The following is a 6,058-nucleotide window of genomic DNA, read 5'->3' as shown; positions in this document are numbered from 1 at the left end:
TGCACTGAGCCAAAAACGGCATTTGTCCAAGGGATTAGCATTCCAAATGGTTGGCAAACATGGTGCAATGTCACACTGGAAGAAACTTTCGGTTATGTTTCATATTTTCAAAAAACTTTTCTTGCGTGTTTCATAAATTTCGTACCATATAATCAAGATATTATAAAGATATTACTGTGCTAAAAACCTTATTTACGTAATTAACTAAGAGACATTATAGATTTTTTTTGTCATGTACATACCGCCGCCCTTCTTTCTTCTCTTTTAACCTGTCTATCGGTCTACGGTCTACGGTGGTGATGACAATCGTGATGATGATTACACAAGTGCGATGACAACCAAACGTAAGAGCATCAAAGAAAATGCAAACACTGAATTGTGTGTAAACAGAAATTGATAAAGGAAAAAACAGGGAACGCAGATAGAAGAAATAAAACTCTGCTGGATGAAGTGGTGCGTGGAGTAGCTCAATGGAATCGAAACACCGTGGACACACAGTGGATTCTAGTTAAATTCATTAAATATTAGCTCGATAAACTCAACGGCTGCGTCAGCGAATCGTAAAAAACTAAACACCCAGAAAATGTTGAGAACTGCTCCGCATATGTGCGGTGCAAACACTTTGAGATAGTTTTTCCAACAGTATACCCTCGATATGTGGGATAGTAAATGATGGAATCCGAGTGGCACTTAAATCCCTTTGATAACGATATACTCGTACATAATATCAAGCTACTTTTGACCAACAGAACACTGGTTGTATAATTAGGTTTAATATAATAGTAGGAATATCGCAACTTCAACGCTTTACTGTACTCTTTAGAGAAAATTTGGGGTAGCTGGTTTATTATGCTTTATGCTTTACAACTGGGAAACTCTTTCCACCGGCGATCGTCACACTAGTTTTTTTTTAATTTTTTATGATTGATTTGTGTGCGCTATTAAGATTGCATATCGATATCAACGGCGACGCGATTCTTAAGAGCCTAAGCCCACCGCCATAAAACAATAGTCGCTGGAGCGGTCTTCTATAGCCCAGCAGGTGCGTATCATGTTGCTAGGCCTATGTGCCACGCCCCCCGCCGCCGCCACCCCTTGAAAGTTCAATTCCAATCGGGTTTTCGGTTGATTCGACGGTTTTCATTCGGCTGGATAGTTTGCCCACGGTAATGATAAATTAGGTTTTAAGCCCTTTCGCTTTAGGCATTACGAGTTACGTGTTAGTTTTTGGTTTGTCAGAGATGCACAAAATCACTAATTTCGGCATAGGAAATGTTTTCAGTGTTATTTAATTTTCATCTAATACTACTACCCAACTAACTCACCAAAAACATGTACATATATTCCAAAATAACTATATATTATTATATTTACTTTTGATCGTTAATATTTACTGTATATACTGAATAGTGGGAAATTCCATTTCCCACCCCTTTGAACTATTTAAATTTCACGGAATTTTCCTCCTCGATTTTTGTTCGCTCTGCGTGGGCGCTTTGAAAATGTTCCCAACTGAAGGAGAAAAATGGTTTATAACTAGACTTAGCGATAATTAGTGACGAAAGTTGAACTCGCTAGTGCGGCCACTTGCGATGGGGGGCCTCAAGTGCGTGAGTGACTCGCTACTTATCCCCAATTGGATCCAAAGTTAACCGATCGATTCGGAAGGGTTCAGTCCCACTCTCTAATCTAATCGTGCGATTTCGCTGACCTCGCTGCGGTTTAAACTATCGTTCAGAATGTTATAAATAAATACATAATAAACACACAGATAGTGGTACTTGTTCTTTTTTTTTTTTTTTTTTTTTTGTAGTTTTGAGTGGAATGGAATTCATTGAACTGCCCGTGGGACCCTTGAGGCAATTCGAGATAGCCGTAGAGTTAGTCAGGCATTTCTTGATTAATTTGACGACTCGGCGTGTCAAATGTCAAGGCGTACTTGAGCGAGAGAGACTCGCACTGAGGTCTCTACGAAAGTTTGGAAAATTCTGTTTTATATTAATAGGGTCTCGTGCTTTATACAAAAATGGGATTGTCATACAAGCTATGGATTCATAAGGAGAGATCAAACATCAAACCAATTGATATGTAACTATGCGAAACGCTTGTTCACAGAACGTTTCACCTGCGTTTACACTGCGAATCAGTAGTTAAACACACATACTCGTATGGCACGAAAGTTCATGGGAAAAGCATTTAAATCATTTCTGTTCAGTCCAGTTTAGCACGCGCAAACTTAACCGAGCCAAACCAAATCAAACCAAACCAAAACGAAACGAAAGTCCAACGCGATGAGAGAGAAATACCAGAAATGCCGAGAAAATTCCAAATTGCTAAACGACACTAATCTAAGTTTTATTTAAATGACGAACCGAAAAACCGGAGACGTTGAATGGAATGGGATTCGGATTGGATAACAGGGGGATGGAGGTCCATTCGGTGGTACCTGTTGCCAAGAAGCCGGCCTATAAGTCAGGTGGAAATGCACTGGCAGAAAAGTGTTGAAACAAAAAGGCGTTCACAGCAAAGTGCTAGCTAATATAATTTCGCATTGTGCCTGTTTCACACGCTTCAATGATCTGAAATTATATTATATCGCCAAAGTCAAATCGTTTCCGTGCACCTTTTTCGCCAGTGTAGCCGAATGTTCCATCCAAGTCGGCGACTCTCCCTCGAAGTCTTTGCATCTATTAGAATGTTTCATTAGGCGACCTTTAGCGGCCCCTTTCCCCCCGACTCTATTTCTTTTCAACATTTCGATCTGGTACCTGTTCTCTGATCCGAAATCTGGTGTTCAAACAGAATTTAGCCGACAATTAATACGAGGCTCGGGGTTCGTTAGTTTGTTTATTTTTTGTCTCTTTTTCGTTTTTTTATTATTTTTATTTTTATTTCGTTTTGTTTAGTTTTTTTTTTGTGGGGCTGCACAGGTTTCGTTATGAGCGTTATGCTTATGAGCGTAGGGCCTCGAGTGGAAGATGCTCAGATACAATATCTTGTTTTAGCGGCTGGTGTATAAATTTTAATGAATGAGTTAATTCCCCGTTTCGTAGAACTGTCAATAATAATATTTAGTAGCCGCAGAGCGTTGAACCTACTCCCGTCTTCACCTGTTCATTTTTTTTGTGGTGTACGAAACAGAATAAGAAAAATGGGCAAAAAAAATCCGAAACGTATTAAGAAAATGAAGTTATAGTGGCATTCTTGTTGTCCTCGCTCCATAAACTCTGCCGTAAATGTCATGCGAATTGTAAACAAAATGTTTATATCCGCAAACAAGTCCCGAATAGATATAGATACATATATGTATGCACATACATACATAGGTGGCCTAAGGTAACCCAATTTTCCATTTCAAATTTTCCACGTCTGCACACTGTAAATATTTACAAGACTTTGCTGCAGCTGATATGCTGACATGCATTTCTCAAATCATTTTGGGATCGTGCAAGGTTGTCTCGGTTTATTTGTGATTATCTTAAAAAAATACTTTCAAATGTTTCATTTTGCTATTGGTATTTACGAAACTGTTTTCCAAATTAACGTCCCTGATTGACATTTTTGATTGGGGACGTCTGTGGAAGGATGACTGGGATCATCGGAAAAAGGGCAGGTATCTTTGAATTGATATAATAAATTGTAGCATTAGTAGATATTCTATTTGGTATCCTATATCACTTTGATCTCTTGAATATTTTGTATTGCCTATAACCACGACTGCCCAAACTATCTTCGATTGCGACTCATGAAGCAGTTACTCTTCAACTTTGCTCGGTGATCTGTCGGAAGATTATTGAATTGCGGGCAATTGCCGTCTATTTCGGTCAAAATGTTTTGTGGGTTCTGAGTTCTGGGTTCTGGGTTCTCAACTGTCCGATGACAAACTACTTAAGAGCATAAAAAATGCCAGATGTCGTTGCCCCCCAACCCCCCAAAAAAATCGTGAGTGTGTGTGCTTTGATCTCTGATTTTCCGTTTTGGACAGTCATCGCCAAGATCTTCGATCGTTTAACAGCAACTAATTATCAAGCAATTTCATTGCAGTCCCAGTGATCTTCGCTATTTTTACGTTTATTTGCTGACGCTTGTGTTTGCTCTCAAACACAATAAACAAATAGGCATGCAAAAAAAGAAAAAAAAAAAACAAACACTTTGCATACATTTTACATATATAGTTTCTAGTTTTTTGTGAAGGTTGTCTTTGTTTGGTTTTTACGAGTCTTTCAAACATTTTTGTATTTTACGATCTAAGGCTAGTCGGGCGACCAGTTGAATTTTGAATGGATCTTGATTGGATTTCTCCCAGTATATAAAAGCCAGATTATCAGCAGTTGAATTTGTTTTTTTTTGGTTCAAAAGAAAGTCTATTTCTACACAGAAATTAATCAAGACTTTTTTGAAATTTTTGTTTAAATAGTTTTTCATATAAAACTTTGAAGCTAAAAATAATAAATTGCCCATGTTTTATTTTGAATTTTACAATGTGGACGTATCAATTAAAAAGGTTCGATATCCGCAGCAAACTGAAAGATTAGTTATGCAGCTGAAATTCTGATGACTCGGCGAGTACAACTTTCCGGAAATTTCCCCAAGGAATTAAAAAGCACTAATCGCCGCCCTAGGGACCTTATCGATATGCGTTAAAAGGTCTCCCAAATATCACGCTTCACTTCGCTTCCCATGGGATGTTTGATATGTTTAGCTGGAAGTGCGAAAAAAGGGAAATCAAATGGATGGAAATCAAACAGGGGTTCTTCTGCGTAAGCCCGATCCCCAATGCCCCTTCCTTGGACCCTCCCACCCCGCTTGCTCCCCACTTAGCCCCCTCTTTGACCCTCTGCGACCCCTCTTAGCCCCCTGTTGGGTCCCGGACCCCGACAAGGGTCGCTTTTGCGGTCGCAGTTTGTTATCCATTCAAAGCAAGCGTTTCCGCTCATATTTGCAATTACAAATCGAAGCCAAAAAGCTGTGGAACTCGGCATACTCTACTTGAGTCGTCATATATATACATATACATACATGTGCACTTCTAACTATTATTATGAGAAATGGTTACTGCCTCAGTATAATTGAAAGTTCCTATTTTTATGCATATAGTATGGACTTTCGATTGAACATCTATGGATCGACCACTGGCTAGGGCATAATTACACGCGATTGCTACAAATATAATAACAAATACCATTGGGCCGCCCACACAGAGGCCTTATTTATAATTCTCAGGCCCGTCAATGCCAAAAGTCAAAGTCTGACTCTGGATTAATCATCAATCAAAGAGCTGCAAAAGCAGAGAGAGAGAGAGAGACAAAGTTGAGACGGCATAAATTAATCGCGAACTCTCAAAGACCCCAAGTTGAGTTCTTCTATCCGGATCTTGGGAAACCCACAGCAGGCACATTTTCATTTTCATTTTCATTTGAGCTAGAGTGGAGTGGAGATATCACATCGCATAGCTCCATTCAATGGGCTGTTACTGTGGACAGCACTTCCGAGCTCGCTGGTTGTGTTTCTGTTCTTTTTTTGGGTTCATAGGTCGTGGTATATGGCTCGGAACCTGGTGGTACGTTCCACCCCGTTTGAGGAGCTGTGATCTTCACTCTGTTCCCCTTTCCAATTTGCCACTCACTTTTAATATCAATCCTCGTTCTGAGTTTCATATACTTCGGGTCACTTGCTAATATTTCCCCACAAATATTTACACACACTCCTCGTTCTTTTCACTTTTGTCTTGTGAAAAAGTGTTGCACTCGGATCACGATCTTAAATTCGCCAAGAAGTGGCGTTCGTGAAACACAAACACAAAATAATTAAAGGCACCCTCGATCGTGTCATAAGCATTTTGTGCTTTGTAATTAAAGGAGAGTGAGCGGGGCTTTTGGGCAGAGGATCAGGCAGTTAATGCAAAGGAGTCCGGAGCATACAGGGTATGCAACAGTCTCTGAAGTGAGTGTTGTCCTTATTTTGCTGTGATATGAAAAAAAGTACAGATAGCGAAAGATAGTACAACATATTTTGTACTAAAGTAGCGAAAGAACATACGAAGCTGTTATATTTCAGA

The sequence above is a fragment of the Drosophila erecta genome, unplaced genomic scaffold, assembly GCF_003286155.1.
Source record: "Drosophila erecta strain 14021-0224.00,06,07 unplaced genomic scaffold, DereRS2 tig00000126-arrow-pilon, whole genome shotgun sequence".
Classification (NCBI taxonomy): domain Eukaryota; kingdom Metazoa; phylum Arthropoda; class Insecta; order Diptera; family Drosophilidae; genus Drosophila; species Drosophila erecta.
The sequence above is the reverse complement of the archived record's forward strand: the minus strand, read 5'-3'. Positions refer to the sequence as shown.